This window comes from Sorghum bicolor, chromosome 8 (genome assembly GCF_000003195.3).
Source record: "Sorghum bicolor cultivar BTx623 chromosome 8, Sorghum_bicolor_NCBIv3, whole genome shotgun sequence".
In the NCBI taxonomy this organism is placed as follows: Eukaryota; Viridiplantae; Streptophyta; class Magnoliopsida; order Poales; family Poaceae; genus Sorghum; species Sorghum bicolor.
In genome coordinates this window covers 39,966,954-39,986,317 of record NC_012877.2, presented here as the reverse complement: position 1 = coordinate 39,986,317, position 19,364 = coordinate 39,966,954, and positions in this window count along the sequence as shown.

Here is a 19,364-nt window from a genome sequence, read left to right as displayed (position 1 = left end):
AGAAAATAGGGAGAGAGAGAAGAGGAGAGCGGAGAAGTAGCTAGATCTGTTAGATCTTCCTCAACATTATACTTTTCCTGCAACTGGTTCGTTCTTCATCGTTCTCCAAGTTCTTCAATTCATAATTCTTGAGTTCTTTAATTACTTTTATTTACATTCAAGTTATTTACTGGATTCCCGCTTGCATCAAGTGCTCTAGTCTTTATAACGCTAGAGTAGTAATTAATAGATTAGACGTGGTGTTTAGTCTTGCAATTACCTGGAATTGCACCGAATCCTACGAATTGTTGTGGTAGCCCTAGGGTAGTGACAGCCCTAACGGTCGACGTATCCCACCTCGTTCGGATCGGTGTTTGTAGGACCGTAGTCAGAGCTTCTTGGCCCCCTTCTCATCTCTTACTATGGTTAGTGTTCTGATGTCCCGAAATAAATATTCTTTGAAGTAATTCTTTATTCTTAGATCAACTAGAGAACTCTCAAGAAACTTCCTATCTTCCCACCAAAAATAATTATATAGTTATCCTTGGGCGATCTTGAATCTTAATTAGTACACTCACGTTCCCTGTGGAAAATCGATACTCTGGAATACTCCCGGGTGAAAGCTACATCGGTACCCGTGCGCTTGCGGATTTTTCTGTTTGTGTTTAAAATACCCAACAAGCTTTCTGGCGCCGTTGCCGGGGAACGATTGTTCTAGTTTCGAACCAAGTCATCCGTGTATCCTTTTTCTTTTCCTTTTTTTACCACACTCACCTTACCATTTTCACCATACCACATGGATTTCACTCCTATCTATAAATTCTTTGCTCCAAAGGGCGAGTTATTAGAGCCACCACCATCATCACATCTAATTCTTACAGATGGCTACGACCTCGGCCCTGATCTAATAGCCATGATTCAGGAGCAACCCTTCTCTGGGTAAGTAGATGAAGATCCATACACCCACCTTAGAGAATTCGAGCAGTTGTGCTCTTGCCGATCTATTTCTGGCATGACACAAGAAACCTTAAATGGAAATTATTTCCGTTCTCCCTTTTGGGAAGAGCAAAAAAGTGGTATGCTCATTCTGTAGGAGGTGTTAATTGAAATTGGGATGAACTTCGGGACAACTTTTGTCTCGCTTTCTTCCCACTTTTTTGAATCGCTGACCTTAGAATCGAAATTCTTACATTCAAACAAAGAGAGAAGAAAACTTTAGGAGTAGCTTGGGCTAGGTTCACAAGCCTTAGCAATTTCGGTCTAAACCTTTCCCTGCCTAACCATGTATTGTACTACCACTTTTATCGTGGTCTAAACAAGGAAGCTGCTCTTCTCCTCGACATTGCTTCAGGAGGCTCATTCACAGATGAGTGGAGAGCTATCCTAGAGAGAATCCTTGAAAATACCCCTTACACAGGCATTTATGATGAGTCTCCTGAAGAAGAAAAAGAAGTCGAGCCTCATCCTAATCCAAAAGATGAGGAACTAGCAACCGAGTTAGAAATTCCACCTGACCCATCTATTAATTTGGTTGTAGAGAAACCTCCTGATAAGGGAATGCAAATCCAACTAAGGGTTGATGAACCACCACCTTTAGAGCATCCCTTTGAATTCGAGGAAGATCTTTTTGAAGATTATGGAAACATCTCGAATTTTCCTATCCAAACACGACCTCTAGCAGGGACCACTCAATCCGTTCTAAGAGTAGAATATATTGACATAGAACACATCAAAAGCCTTTCGGCTATTCTGAGTTATGAATGGCTAACAGAAGCTGAGCTGTCTCCTAAGGTAGCTCGAATCATCACTTCTTCAACCATTCTTCTGTGCCAAATTAGAGGGTCCGCTAGGAAGGTCCACTACAATCCATATGTTGGGATAAATGTTATTTCCAAGGAGTTAGCTGACACTCTTTATCCCAACAAGTCCATAACCCCATCTCAGAAACTTTTACAAAGTCCATCTGGATTAATTCTAGAAAGCTATGGGGTATTAATGGCAGTTCCTGTTAGAATCAAGGACTCTGGAATATGTCTAGATTTTCACATTTTTGACATACCAGAGATTCCTCTCTTGATTGGCAGACCAATCATGAAACTTCTACAAGAACAACCACAACAAGGTCATTTAGACTTCAAGGTTGGGAATTCCACTATTGTTGTTCCTCTTGCTAGATCAATTAACACGATAGTGGAACTCAAACTTGAACCAAATCCTATTGAGGAGATCTTAATGCTGACTCAAGAGGAGATGGCCCAACCATTCTTTAATCATGAACATTTTGTTCAAGAAGAAGAAGAGTTGGTAGAACCCGTTGAGCTAGACAAAAATGAACAACCTTCACCTCCTTTGATAGAGTTAAAACCTCTTCCTTCTGGCCTTAGATATGTCTTTTTGCACAACAACCCAAAAACTCCAGTAATTATCAGTGACAAGCTTTCCGATTATGAAACACAACAACTTGTCACTGTTCTTGAAAGGCATAGATCAGCATTTGGCTACTCTCTCGAAGATCTCATGGGCATTAGTCCCATTCTCTGCACTCATCGTATCCCTATTGATCCCAATTTTATGCCTTCAAGGGAACCACAATGGAGACTTAACAATGCTATGCGAGAGGTTGTTAAGAAAGAGGTCCTCAAACTCTATCATGCTGGGATTATTTATCCTGTGCCACATAGTGAGTGTGTTAGCCTTGTCCAAGTAGTGCCAAAGAAAGGAGGAATGACGGTCGTTAGGAATGAGAAGAATGAACTCATCCCTCAACGAATTGTCACTGGGTGGCGTATGTGTATTGACTATCGAAAACTCAACAAGGTTACAAAGAAAGATCACCAAGGAGTATGCAAGGCTGATATATAAGTGGAGAATGTATACAGCTAGACTTACCCGTCATAAACCAGAAATAAATGACACCAAGGAGTATGCAAGGCTGATATATAAGTGGAGCTTGTTGGACAACATTTTGCATAAAAAGCTAAAGTATAAATAGTTAAACCTTTCTTATTTAGCATCCATTTAATTCTCATTAACCTATTAACTAGATTAGCACCTGTACTAAGCAATCACTTGATTAATATCAATCAATAATAACCATATCAGGTTTATCAAGGCCGTGATCATCATCATCATCATCATAGAACCATTAAATTATTTAGTGAATGCTACGTTTGCCGCTGCTCTGTCAAGTTCTCACTATCCGGGAGAGACGGCGATTTGAATCGATTCCTATCCAGCTGGAGGGGTATTCCTAGCACTCACCCAAGCATCTCCTGCTGGAGAGCCAACGGGTCACCTTTGGTACGACTCAGGAATCGTGGCTCCGATCAGCGCCGCACTCCCAGGGCTACCACTCTGCCAGGGAGGTCAGGAATTTTAACTCACCTGCCTTTGGGCTTACGCCAATGGTCCCCCGCACACCGCACTTCCTCCGGTAGTGCGCACTTTATACTTGCCGGTCTTCTGGCCTGAGTCATACTACTCGGCTTCGCGGTCGGAACGAGTTATCCGGCCAACTAAGTGTTAGGCATGCGTTCAACATGACAAGAGGACGTACAACGATCGGTCCTTAATCGACACAGACGGGGATAGATGCACACCCAATACCTCCATGTCTTGTTGCTTCACTATCATCATCCCGCCCGGTCTCCTTTCATATTATTAACACATGGTTCTTTTCCACGATAGCAAATATAGCCACCCGTGATCTGGAATCCACCTATATCCCGCAGGTGACAGGAAATCATCTGGCTTCTACCGAGCTAAGCATGGCTAAGCATAGACGTAATCCTGACTAATTAGGATTCAGGTTATATATATACTGGACAAGGAAGGGTGTATATATGCAGCAAGGGTTTCATCCAACTCCTATACTTAATGCAACAATACACATATAACATATATATACTCATTCACTTTAAAAAAAGTAGGAGGCTTATAATGCTCCGGGGCTTGCCTGGAATGTGACAACGAGTCAGATTAGTTAGCTTGCTCCGTCTTGACGGCATCCAAGTTCACAACACTTTTGTAGTCCTCCCATCATCCCGATAGGTCCACCGTCATGCCCTTCACGTGGTTCATCTAGCGTACCTAAATGACATGCAAGATGCAAGTGCATGAACACATGTTTCATAGGACCACATAACACTAATTAACACCACCAAGACATGAGTCACTTAAAACCACACACAATGTAAGTTAATCAAGCATTCATGCATTTTTAGCAATTCTGGACATACATGCAACAGTTGAGTAAATAAATCATAACCAGAGTTCTACAGACCCAAAATCCATGCAACAAGACATTATGGAAAGCTTATAAAATTATATACAATTCATATTTAATCATCTTAGCATGATTAGAAAGTTACCTAAGTCAAACATACATATTTACAGAATCTGGTCCAGGAATTCCAGAGAACAAGCATTTTGACAGATAAACTTTATACCCTTATAACTCACAAACCATTTATCCAAATGATATGAAACTCTAACACAAGCAAGATGAAAGAGTTATCTACAACTTTTGTATAGACAAGTTTCACAGCAAACATAATTTATACTATGGAATTAATTGCACAATCAGGACTGCGCATGTTGCCCCAAACAGTAGGGTACAATTATAGGCAGGAAAACTGATAGGAACTTCAAACAAGCATAACTGGAGTTGTAGCCCTCCAACAAACATGATTTTTAACTTCACAGAAAGCTTATAAAGTTACCTACAACTTTCTTATTCTCATATAAAGATGATTTCATAGTTAACAAGATCAATTAACCCCATGAAGACATCTCTGTTCAAAGCATAGACAGGACATACCATGCCACATTAAACAGATATAACATCATTTTCACATGTCCACAAATTATGATTATGGACTCTCTAGAAATCTTACTAAATAGTGAACAACTTTGTTATAAACATCAAGAGCACATTCTATCACTAAAAATATCACACATAGCAATATACCAAGCAAACAACTATAAAAGCAATCTATCATTTTTAGGACAGCCCACAACAGCTTCTTGTTTAAATCATAACTGGAGTTACATAACTCCAAAAGACATGCAAGAAGACATTCTGGAAAGCTTAAGCAATTATCTACATTTGATATTTAGACATCAAAGCATGATTCTCAACTTAAGCTGGTCGAAATATTAGGATTACTGAATCAGGTCCTAACAGGACAGAGAGCAACCATTTCTGAAATTCAACTTTGAACAGACATAACTCACAAACCACAAGGCCAAATACTACCAAATTTTAACAGAAGCTAGATAAACGAATTATCTACAACTTTTCTATAAACAAGACTCCCAGAAAACATCATTTACGTATTGTAATCCAAATAGTTCCAAAAACTGTTTAGAAACAACAATTGCAAGCAATTAATTATTAACCTATGTTTCAAACATGCATTTGAGCAAAACCATTGTTACCAACAGTTTGCACATATCTAAAGAACACCAGAAAACATGGTGGTCATTACCAAATAAATTTATTTAATGCATTTCTTAATTTATTTGGATAATAAGGTGAATTAAAGAACATATAACAAAAGTGCTCAATAACTTCCACCAAAATTACAGTAGCTTCTAAACACTATCCATAGCCCACTGTATAAATTTCACTGCATTTGAATAAAGATATCAACATCTATGAAAACGACAAATTGCTATTGCAATTAACCATGTGAGAACAAGATAAATCTAAAACTCACATTTTCTTCAAACACATGACCATAATATATATCAACATGATACAACAATATTACAGAATGGTAGTGGAACAACATTTTCTATTTTTACATTTTAATTTGTAATTATAAACTATTTATCAAGCCCTAAGAAATTTAAATTAATAACTCATTTATACTGCACTCAAAAATCCAAAAACTTTTACCAGACATCAATCATCACATGAATACCAAGCCACAAAAGTTTCACTTCAATTGGAGCTCTACAGCAGCAGTTATACAAATAGACAAACTCAACTAGTATTAAAAACCTAGCTGCAAAAATCATTTTCCACAGCTAAAACTTTAACCTAAAACATGGCATATTATAGATCAACTGCAAAGAGAATTTCATAAGGATTCCAAAAAGTCTACATTTGCTAATTTACGATTTTTCTATGATTTTATATTGATTTTCAAAGTTCCAGTATTTTTCCAAAACAAATAGGTCCTCGAAGCACTATTCATCTGAGTCATGAGTTCTGCAGAAACCCCCCTGGATTTTGTAAAATTTTCCCCCGTGGTCCTTGGTCGCGAGGAAAGCAGAGGACCTCGCCGGAGCTCCCTGTTCCGGCCGGCTGAGGCCTCGTCGGCGGCGATGGAGGGGTGGGGAAGCACCAGGAGGTCACCGCACACCCGCTGGTCGCCTTGGATGGCCGGGAGAGGGCCCGTGGCGGCTTGGCCACGTGCACACGTCGGCGACGGCGGCGGTGGCCGGTGATCGGCTGCTCCGGCGGTCTTCCACCTCGGCCGAGGGGCGCTGGTTGTAGAGGAGGAAGAGGCGGAGGCGGTGGTGATGCTGGCTGAGCGTGGGAGCGCTTGGATGAGAAGGAACAGCGGCGGCCATGGAGCTCCAGGAGCTCAGCCATGGCCATGGCCGACATGCTCCCGTCCCTGCGGTGGAGAGCGAAGGAAGGGGCGAGGAAGTGGATGGGGATGTCCGCCAGCGACCCAGCAGTCCAAATCACGATGAGGAGACGGCAGGGGCGCGTGGCATGGAGGTGGGACGTGCTGCCCTTGCATGACGACCACGTCGGCATTCTGTCGAATACGTGGCGCGCGCCGGGGTACACAGAGTGGGACGCGAATTTGGACCCTTTCTTGGCCGAATTTGGACATGGGCCGAAAACGAAGTTTGCCAAGCTCGGCCTGCTCTCCAACTTTGATTAAGAGTGCAAAGCCATTAGAGTTATAGATTAGTAGATAATTTGATGCCAACCTTTGAGTGTCAATGAATTGATAGTGATTAGCAAAACTCGAAATTGATGACCAAAACAAAATCAAACTGGTGTCATCTTTTGGCATGTTCTAGCCCACAATATGTACTCCAACTTTTATTTTGGTACCCAAGCAAGTTGTTCATAAGAATTAGGAGAACGCGGGATGCCAACATGACGAACTGAAATTCCAGACTTAGAAATCCGAAATGCTGCAATTTACAGCAGATTCGATCTTCTGACTATTATTTGACAGGCTTAGAAGATGATTCGGACTTGGGCACTTTAACAAAGTTTGTAGCATACAAACTATACTACAACTTTTATTAAAGGACCTTATACTGTTTCTGCCTGGTTAGTAAGATACAAGGCTCCCAACTAGGGTACCCGAACCTGAGCACCTTGAGGACTTAGCCAAATTTTCTGAGATCCAAAACAACACTGCATTGAATCTTGTGAGCTTAATTTCACTAGGATAGGTACCAAACTGGCTCTTGACCTTTAAATAAAGTTTGTTATACAGAAGCAAAACTACAACTTTTATTTAAGGTCTGACCTCATAACTGGTACGGAAGTCAAACTTTCACTTTGGTCAAAGTATCAACTTGATAAAGCTCAAACTAGGATTTTAGAGCAAATAAAGCATTTTCTTGGCACAAGCTCAACATGAACCCTTCATGACATTTGTTGTAGAGTTCATCTAGAGTCATTTGGTCAAGATTGCAAGGTTAGGTTAGTAACCTAAGGTTCCGTTCACTTGATAAGGTCATTCCAACAAGCATGTAACTTATCTTTTCATTTGACCTTTTGAATCCAAACTTCATAAAACTTTTTGAGTGATCAACCTAGGTAGAGATGGAGATGATACACATGAAAGAAGCACCATCAGCACCCACAAGCTTTATTATACAGGATCATCAAGCATTCAATTGTCGCCACATCAAAGTATGTTTCATACTATCATATATGGACAAATGATGCTTATGCTCATGAAATGTAAGTGCCAAAACGCAAGACAAACACCTGGGGTGTTACAGCCCTCCCCCCTTAAAAAGAATCTCGTCCCGAGATTCGGTGCGAAAGACTTTCAAGGGAAGAGAAACAATGTCATGCATTTCCGAACCTCAACGATAGCATTTGAACATCAGAGAAGCTAAGTTGGACCAAAAGTTTTCTGATACTTACTTTTCATAGTAAACTTTGGTCTGAAGATAAAGCATTGTTACTTTGGGAGGAATTCAAGAAAGCACTGTCCTGTGCACTTTGTGCTCAAAGTATGAAGGGTGGTTCAGAGCATAAGGAGCTACCTATATCATCAATATCTTTAGTGAAACTAATACAAACCATAAGAACCTTGCACCAAGTCACAAGCTTCTAAGGGTTTCTCATTATATTGGTTCCAGGCTCATTCACAACATTTGAAAAGTAGTCTTCTACCAAAATGGTTGGAGTACAACTTTCCAAGCATGCAGTTCTCTTTCTCTGATGACAAAATTGTACTTACCAACCTGGTTGAGGGAATGATGAATGTGATAGCTGACTTTGTGGGTTCAACACATTCCATGATCATTTACTTCAAGGGGATCCTCGTATGCAAACAACAAAAGTTATTTGGGTGGAATCAGGTGCAACTTCTTAGGTAACACATAGAAGGTATCCAAGACATGTAGGAATTGGATAACCACTACTGAAGAAGGATGATTGTGTGACCCAGAGGTCTCCAACAGTTGCAAGTATTCAACCAATTACCACTCAATTCTGCATGAAGCTTGATAAAATTCAGATCCATGCGTCTTCTCACCTCTGACCAAAATTCAGCTCAAACAGGCAACATTTGCATAAGCAGAACATGTACATACTAAACTTGTTTGGTGCTGCAATGGCAGTGTTCTGGACTGACAAGACATCTCTCAACTCCATGTTTAATTCACTTTCTCATAAAACATATCCCTTGTGGCTATCACTCCATCATTACTTTCCTTAAGATTAGCCTTGCTACTAGCAACCAATCAATTGCCTCTCAGCCCAATATTTTCCAAAGCTTCACTCTTAACCACAACAATTACGGCTGATGCTCAACAATTGGTAACCTCCAAAGCTAGGAGATAAGGATTCATGCCTCTTGGTTGACTTTAGCTGTCACCATGATGCACATAAAGATAAAGACTTAGGAAAACTTGGTCATAAGCACAATGGTGATGATCGATGCTTGTTTAACAGATAACTTGTCCAACATTAAGTGTTGGGTGTCCTTTTGGTTCGATGAGGATGACTCATGGTGTTCACTTAATGCTCATCGTCATTGTAGGGATAGTGAAATACTGCCACTTGTCTACCATCTCTTACAGTCAGTTAGTTTTTATGTCAGTGACTTGTTCTTCAAAGGTTAACCTCTAGTTGACTTCAGAAAAATGGCCTATGAGGTCTGGTTGGATATAGGGAAATTTCGATATGATATGGTGAGATTTTCAAGGGAAAAGTCACAAGAAGACATTTCATTGGTATAGTTCCATAATGGATCACGACTAGAAACCTCGATACCAGCGCGTGCCGAGCAGCACATCCTTGTGTCGGCCGCCCACAAGAGGCTCTCGGTTTCGTCGCGGCACCGTTAGCTACTGCTCATGACACCGTTATTGATCATATACTCAATGAAAATTTTCATGTGGCACAAAAGTTGGTTGTATGAACAAGCATTGTGCTTAGTAGGGATAGCAAAGCAAAGGTAGTCACAAGGTTGGGAGTCAACATGGAAGTGACCTGAAGATCCAAAACACAACACAGGAGAACATATCTTACTTGTCGAAGACAACTGATCATGGATCTTGCTTTAATTTCCACAAAATCATTGTGTTAACCAAGATAGTTACCAGATAAATGATTTAACATGAGATCATGATTGATAATATTTAAGATTAGGGAGAATTGGAGGTTCAATAAACGAGATTCAAGAGACCAAGCTGATACTTAGATTAGGGCTTCATCAACACAGCAGCAACATGATCTGTCATGAAAAGATTATGAGGCCCATGCAACAACAGATAAGCATTGCACTAGATCCACTATAGGACAGGGAACCAAGTGGTCTGAGAGGATTCTTGGGGTAAGGTTTTCGCACATAGAAGGAAGACACCCAAGACATAAGCAAGCATGTGAGAACATAGATGAAATTATCTCCAGCAACCATTACTAAAAGCAAAGGTTGTAGATAGTAAACAGAACATGATGGGAATGTGTTGTTATCCTTTATTGAGTAGGTGCATAATCTTCTTAAGTCGAGAAGATAAATCTCACTTATGTCCAAAAAGGCCAGCCATCTCAAACATATGCATCATGTTGACAGATGGCACAGATTGACCAAAACATAAGCAAGCCATTGAGATAGATAAAAGGGTAACCCAGTTAAATGGGTAGCAAGCACAAGAGCTGAAGAATGTTCTTTAGAAAGATACTCACTAAGATGATTGCAGTTAGGATACAACATGAATATGGTGTACCCCACTAACTATGAGCATACCTCCTTCTACATGCACGTGTGCATGTGGTTCAAGGATTTAGGGAATTATGACATTGATGCATAACCAATCCAGTACGTTGCATGATTAAGAATGATTGGCATCATGATATGAGATTCATGATTTGACAGATAACCATTATGCAACCCAACATCTGTTTCTTAGGACAAGGATCATGATACGATATTGTACCACAAAGTAGGTAGACATGATCATGTCTTTTGGAACAGGATGGTTTTTTTTAGATAGGTATCAAGGGGTCCAAAAGAATTTGGGCAAAGCTCAACAAGGACATATCATGGGCAAAAGTTGATATTCAAGAGAACTCAATGAGGTTTGGTTAGGTACACACGCATAAGCTCATGTGTTCTAAGCAAGAAGGTGTTCTTGAGGCAACTTATGAGATAAGCACAATGATAAGGCTGGATGAAAACTCATGGACTCACTGAGGACAAGAGGTTAGACAACTTGTGCTGCAACCACACCTAGAAAGCAAGGCAACCACACATAAAAAGAACTACTGTGTAGGTAACTAGAAAGGAAGAACCTAACATCAAGCATAGCTACTCAAGCAACATAGAGCAAGGCATTTTATCTAACTTTACACAAGCAAAGTGACATCATATTAATTCACAAGTTACTTATTGTTAGAACAAGGGTGACAACAGCAAAGTTATGCATAGTGCAATCAATCATGATGATGCATGCTTCGTCCTATTCGTCCTCACAAAATTACCAGCCTAAGGTGGTAATCACGTTCTATATCGGTGGCATAATACGCACACTCTCGACATATAATTAGTCGTTAGCTACAAACAATCTACGCATTCGTGGTTAGCGTACCTGCAGAAAATTTCATTTCAGCCCAACCTAACAATGATATAAGTGCATGAAATGAAATACTAGACTATAGGTGGAAAGCTAGATGCTTCCATATATATATATCCCAATATATATATTTCAGCATCAAACTACCCGAAATGAGATACGCCTATACATACATAGCGACATGTATATATGGCCGTACCACTAACCCACAATTAAGTACCTTTATATATACATGCGTGTAACATGTAAATATTCCAGTAACCAAAGCTAGCTCTCCCCTAGACCGACGGTTGGACGATCATGCTCTCACAACTCACACTTACCTGAGCGTAGGTGCGATGTTGCAAAATTTGAATCTATCAACATATATGACTATTTCATATATGAGGGCTACCTCTACCATTTGACCACAGGGTAGCATAGTGCGGTCATCATACATACATACCTTGGCCTGGGCGTAGATGTAAATTGATCCATACTTTACCACTCAAGTGAATGGCATCCATACAATAGCACGCCGTATGGACGACGAAATAAAAATTGCAGTATGTAAATTCCCCCATAGTTAGTACTTAACTAAGCCACCTAAAGGTCCTTAGTTGGGCATAGAGGAATGACCACTGGCATACTTAGATTAAAAGTTTGGATTTGAACACACCTATATATAGCTATATGTTGCCAAAACTGATTTTTTTATAAAGAAAAGTTTTGTTTCAAATACACATGTGACATGTTTACTGTTGAACCTTGCTCCGATGCCAGCTGTCACCGAACCGTCCAAATTATAAGAGCACAAGTACAAAAACAATCGCCGAAGTGATCAATTTATCATACTTGAGCCCATATAATTCCGGTAGTCCATCAAAATCACGAGGGATTTCAAACCAACCAACATACAAGCCAAGATCGTAGTGATTCAACATAACAAGTCACACGTTACATGCATTTTACGAGTAGTTCAAGTATATCGGAGTTCGATAAGATTATTACAACTCAAGTTTACAAATAGCGGAAGCAAAGTAATTTGAAACCAATATCACTTTTATTTCAAATACATGCCAGTACCATGGTCCATTCCAACAAAAGCATCATAGATGAGGTAAGTAGGAAGGATCATGCCCATGATCTTACTCCTTCCCTAAAGCAGGAGTCATCCAAATCTTGCAGTAGCTATGATACCTCACAACCTGCAACAAGTGGGAATAAACCCTGAGTACGAGAATGTACTCAGCTAGACTTACCCGTCATAAACCAGAAATAAATGACACCAAGGAGTATGCAAGGCTGATATATAAGTGGAGCTTGTTGGACAACATTTTGCATAAAAAGCTTAAGTATAAATAGTTAAACCTTTCTTATTTAGCATCCATTTAATTCTCATTAACCTATTAACTAGATTAGCACCTGTACTAAGCAATCACTTGATTAATATCAATCAATAATAACCATATCAGGTTTATCAAGGCCGTGATCATCATCATCATCATAGAACCATTAAATTATTTAGTGAATGCTACGTTTGCCGCTGCTCTGTCAAGTTCTCACTATCCGGGAGAGACGGCGATTTGAATCGATTCCTATCCAGCTGGAGGGGTATTCCTAGCACTCACCCAAGCATCTCCTGCCGGAGAGCCAACGGGTCACCTTTGGTACGACTCACGAATCTCGGCTCCGATCAGCGCCGCACTCCCAGGGCTACCACTCTGCCAGGAGGTCAGGAATTTTAACTCACCTGCCTTTGGGCTTACGCCAATGGTCCCCCGCACACCGCACTTCCTCCGGTAGTGCGCACTTTATACTTGCCGGTCTTCCGGCCTGAGTCATACTACTCGGCTTCGCGGTCGGAACGAGTTATCCGGCCAACTAAGTGTTAGGCATGCGTTCAACATGACAAGAGGACGTACAACGATCGGTCCTTAATCGACACAGACGGGGATAGATCCACACCCAAGACCTCCATGTCTTGTTGCTTCACTATCATCATCCCGCCCGGTCTCCTTTCATATTATTAACACATGGTTCTTTTCCACGATAGCAAATATAGCCACCCGTGATCTGGAATCCACCTATATCCTGCAGGTGACAGGAAATCACCTGGCTTCTACCGAGCTAAGCATGGCTAAGCATAGACGTAATCCTGACTAATTAGGATTCAGGTTATATATATATACTGGACAAGGAAGGGTGTATATATGCAGCAAGGGTTTCATCCAACTCCTATACTTAATGCAACAATACACATATAACATATATATACTCATTCACTTTAAAAAAAGTAGGAGGCTTATAATGCTCCGGGGCTTGCCTGGAATGTGACAACGAGTCAGATTAGTTAGCTTGCTCCGTCTTGACGGCATCCAAGTTCACAACACTTGTGTAGTCCTCCCATCATCCCGATAGGTCCACCGTTATGCCCTTCACGTGGTTCATCTAGCGTACCTAAATGACATGCAAGATGCAAGTGCATGAACACATGTTTCATAGGACCACATAACACTAATTAACACCACCAAGACATGAGTCACTTAAAACCACACACAATGTAAGTTAATCAAGCATTCATGCATTTTTAGCAATTCTGGACATACATGCAACAGTTGAGTAAATAAATCATAACCAGTGTTCTACAGACCCAAAATCCATGCAACAAGACATTATGGAAAGCTTATAAAATTATATACAATTCATATTTAATCATCTTAGCATGATTAGAAAGTTACCTAAGTCAAACATACATATTTACAGAATCTGGTCCAGGAATTCCAGAGAACAAGCATTTTGACAGATAAACTTTATACCCTTATAACTCACAAACCATTTATCCAAATGATATGAAACTCTAACACAAGCAAGATGAAAGAGTTATCTACAACTTTTGTATAGACAAGTTTCACAGCAAACATAATTTATACTATGGAATTAATTGCACAATCAGGACTGCGCATGTTGCCCCAAACAGTAGGGTACAATTATAGGCAGGAAAACTGATAGGAACTTCAAACAAGCATAACTGGAGTTGTAGCCCTCCAACAAACATGATTTTTAACATCACAGAAAGCTTATAAAGTTACCTACAACTTTCTTATTCTCATATAAAGATGATTTCATAGTTAACAAGATCAATTAACCCCATGAAGACATCTCTGTTCAAAGCATAGACAGGACATACCATGCCACATTAAACAGATATAACATCATTTTCACATGTCCACAAATTATGATTATGGACTCTCTAGAAATCTTACTAAATAGTGAACAACTTTGTTATAAACATCAAGAGCACATTCTATCACTAAAAATATCACACATAGCAATATACCAAGCAAACAACTATAAAAGCAATCTATCATTTTTAGGACAGCCCACAACAGCTTCTTGTTTAAATCATAACTGGAGTTACATAACTCCAAAAGACATGCAAGACGACATTCTGGAAAGCTTAAGAAATTATCTACCTTTGATATTTAGACATCAAAGCATGATTCTCAACTTAAGCTGGTCGAAATATTAGGATTACTGAATCAGGTCCTAACAGGACAGAGAGCAACCATTTCTGAAATTCAACTTTGAACAGACATAACTCACAAACCACAAGGCCAAATACTACCAACTTTTAACAGAAGCTAGATAAATGAATTATCTACAACTTTTCTATAAACAAGACTACCAGAAAACATCATTTACGTATTGTAATCCAAATAGTTCCAAAAACTGTTTAGAAACAACAATTGCAAGCAATTAATTATTAACTTATGTTTCAAACATGGATTTGAGCAAAACTATTGTTACCAACAGTTTGCACATATCTAAAGAACACCAGAAAACATAGTGGTCATTACCAAATAAATTTATTTAATGCATTTCTTAATTTATTTGGATAATAAGGTGAATTAAAGAACATATAACAAAAGTGCTCAATAACTTCCACCAAAATTACAGTAGCTTCTAAACACTATCCATAGCCCACTGTATAAATTTCACTGCATTTGAATAAAGATATCAACATCTATGAAAAAGACAAATTGCTATTGCAATTAACCATGTGAGAACAAGATAAATCTAAAACTCACATTTTCTTCAAACACATGACCATAATGTATATCAACATGATACAACAATATCACAGAATGGTAGTGGAACAACATTTTCTATTTTTACATTTTAATTTGTAATTATAAACTATTTATCAAGCCCTAAGAAAGTAAAATTAATAACTCATTTATACTACACTCAAAAATCCTAAAACTTTTACCAGACATCAATCATCACATGAATACCAAGCCACAAAAGTTTCACTTCAATTGGAGCTCTACAGCAACAGTTATACAAATAGACAAACTCAACTAGTATTAAAAACCTAGCTGCAAAAATCATTTTCCACAGCTAAAACTTTAACCTAAAACATGGCATATTATAGATCAACTGCAAAGAGAATTTCATAAGGATTCCAAAAAGTCTACATTTGCTAATTTACGATTTTTCTATGATTTTATATTGATTTTCAAAGTTCCAGTATTTCTCCAAAACAAATAGGTCCTCGAAGCACTATTCATCTGAGTCATGAGTTCTGCAGAAACCCCCCTGGATTTTGTCAAATTTACCCCCGTGGTCCTTGGTCGCGAGGAAAGCAGAGGACCTCGCCGGAGCTCCCTGTTCTGGCCGGCTGAGGCCTCGTCGGCGGCGATGGAGGGGTGGGGAAGCACCAGGAGGTCACCGCACACCCGCTGGTCGCCTTGGATGGCCGGGAGAGGGCCCGTGGCGGATTGGCCACGTGCACACGTCGGCGACGGCGGCGGTGGCCGGTGATCGGCTGCTCCGGCGGTCTTCCACCTCGGCCGAGGGGCGCTGGTTGTAGAGGAGGAAGAGGCGGAGGCGGTGGTGATGCTGGCTGAGCGTGGGAGCGCTTGGATGAGAAGGAACAGCGGCGGCCATGGATCTCTAGGAGCTCAGCCATGGCCATGGCTGACATGCTCCCGTCCCTGCGGTGGAGAGCGAAGGAAGGGGCGAGGAAGTGGATGGGGATGTCCGCCAGCGACCCAGCAGTCCAAATCACGACGAGGAGACGGCAGGGGCGCGTGGCATGGAGGTGGGACGTGCTGCCCTTGCATGACGACTACGTCGGCATTCTGTCGAATACGTGGCGCGCGCCGGGGTACACAGAGTGGGACGCGAATTAGGACCCTTTCTTGGCCGAATTTGGACATGGGCCGAAAACGAAGTTTGCCAAGCTCGGCCTGCTCTCCAACTTTGATTAAGAGTGCAAAGCCATTAGAGTTATAGATTAGTAGATAATTTGATGCCAACCTTTGAGTGTCGATGAATTGATAGTTATTAGCAAAACTCGAAATTGATGACCAAAACAAAATCAAACTGGTGTCATCTTTTGGCATGTTCTAGCCCACAATATGTACTCCAACTTTTATTTTGGTACCAAAGCAAGTTGTTCATAAGAATTAGGAGAACGCGGGATGCCAACATGACGAACTGAAATTCCAGACTTAGAAATCCGAAATGCTGGAATTTACAGCAGATTCGATCTTGTGACTATTATTTTACAGGCTTAGAAGATGATTCGGACTTGGGTACTTTAACAAAGTTTGTGGCATACAAACTATACTACAACTTTTATTAAAGGACCTTATACTGTTTCTGCTTGGTTAGTAAGATACAAGGCTCCCAACTAGGGTACCCGAACCTGAGCACCTTGAGGACTTAGCCAAATTTTCTGAGATCCAAAACAACACTGCATTGAATCTTGTGAGCCTAATTTCACTAGGATAGGTACCAAACTGGCTCTTGACCTTTAAATAAAGTTTGTTCTACAGAAGTAAAACTACAACTTTTATTTAAGGTCCGACCTCATAACTGGTACGGAAGTCAAACTTTCACTTTGGTCAAAGTATCAACTTGATAAAGCTCAAACTAGGATTTTAGAGCAAATAAAGCATTTTCTTGGCACAAGCTCAACATGAACCCTTCATGACTTTTGTTGTAGAGTTCATCTAGAGTCATTTGGTCAAGATTGCAAGGTTAGGTTAGTAACCTAAGGTTCCGTTCACTTGATAAGGTCATTCCAACAAGCATGTAACTTATCCTTTCATTTGACCTTTTGAATCCAAACATCATAAAACTTTTTGAGTGATCAACCTAGGTAGAGATGGAGATGATACACATGAAAGAAGCACCATCAGCACCCACAAGCTTTATTATACAGGATCATCAAGCATTCAATTGTCGCCACATCAAAGTATGTTTCATACTATCATATATGGACAAATGATGCTTATGCTCATGAAATGTAAGTGCCAAAACGCAAGACAAACACCTGGGGTGTTTCAGAAATAGCGTCGAGCGAATCGATCAGGGGTCGAGCGCTAGCTACCGTCGAATACGGGAGCGGGCTCGAGCGAAACGGAAAGCGTCGAGCGCAGGGACACTGTCCGCCGCCTGACGCGCGCACGGGAGCCCGGACATTTAATGCACCTACCGTTTCCCCACCTAACACACTAGTCACGGGAAGCGTGATAGGAAACAGGCACCCGTCCCATTGTTCTTTTTGCAGCCTTCCCCACCGAACGTCCCAGGATGTGTCAGGACGCGGGAAACAAGGATGGAATGTCTAATCGGGACCCCCTCGAGATATCCAGGGTCAGCGCTCCAGATATCAGCACGTTACACGGCGTCCGACCTTCGACCGGACAGGGTCCCTTCCTGAGGACGAGTTGGGCGTCGACTGACTACATCTCAACCACTCCGCCGGATTTACCGCCATGTCGTACAGGCGTGCGAACGGCAAACCAGTCCAAGACGGCGCGCAGAGCAGAATGCAGGGGCACGCGTAATCATCACCAGGCTATCAAGATGGGACGGCTCGAGGCCATGCCGGTACGGAAGCCTCGAGTAGGTCAGCGCTCCATGCTGCTATCGACTCCTATTCTGACGCCTATACATGTACCCTGGGACTCTCCTTGGAACTATAAAAGGAGGGACTCAGGAATAGAACACACGACACAACACCACGCAAGACCACGCTCATACGCAGTAGAACACACATACCACACCACGCCTGTATTCACCCCTGTACAAGCACTTAGGTGCAAGATAATACAAATCTCTCTCCCCCGCTGGACGTAGGGCCTTCTCTTGCCCGAACCAGGATAAATCTCTGTGTCTTCTCGCATCACCATCTGGAAAAGGGAGCACGCATACAAATTTACTCGTTGGTGTGACCCCCCGTGGGGAAAACACCGACAGTTGGCGTGCCAGGTAGGGGTCCTGCGTGTTTTCCATCGGTTTCCCACTCATTTCCAGATGGCAGCTCTTGCCTCGCCAATTCCGTGCTCCACGGTGATGTGGTTTGGGAGTCTCGAGTTCATGTCTACGGGCTCCGGATATGACATGATCATACTCTCAATCAAAGGACCGGGAGGAGCCCGTGTTGCGCCAGCACGATTGAGAGCCCCGAGACGCCCTCGCCACCACGCCTCCCCGACCAAGAAGAGGCGCGGACAACACCACCGCCGACCCTCTGCCTCATCACGACCGGCAACTCGTGCGAGGCAGGAGGCGGACCGCGAGCCGGCGACACCATGTGCCGGAACTACGGACACGACGGCTCAGCACCGCACGACGACGGGAGGGGACGCGTCTCGCACACCCTCACCCACCGCTGTTAAGCCACTTCCACGCGGGTTGTTTACTCCAAGAAGGGCACTGCCATTCGGGTTAGACAACGCCGCGGCGTCGCTCGCCAAAGTAAAATGCCCAAACGCCCAGACGTACGTGGAGAGACCAATGGTCCTCCCACGTGACTCTGGAGCACCACAGCCGACGCCCGGACTGCCGGATCTCTCCCAGGTGCGAGGCCTCCGCCGCCTAGGCCCCGGACGATACACGATGACCTCACTCAGGCAGCGACTGCTGGAGGAGGGACGTGGATGTTTCTATGCCGCCGAACCGGACTCCGACTCCGAAACTGATAGCTACGACCCTACAAGGGAATGCTATCACATCAACAGGGCGGTAGAAACTACAGACGAGACGCGAGATGCTGCAGCGGGCGGTCGAGCCCCCGCGGCACGAGAAGACCC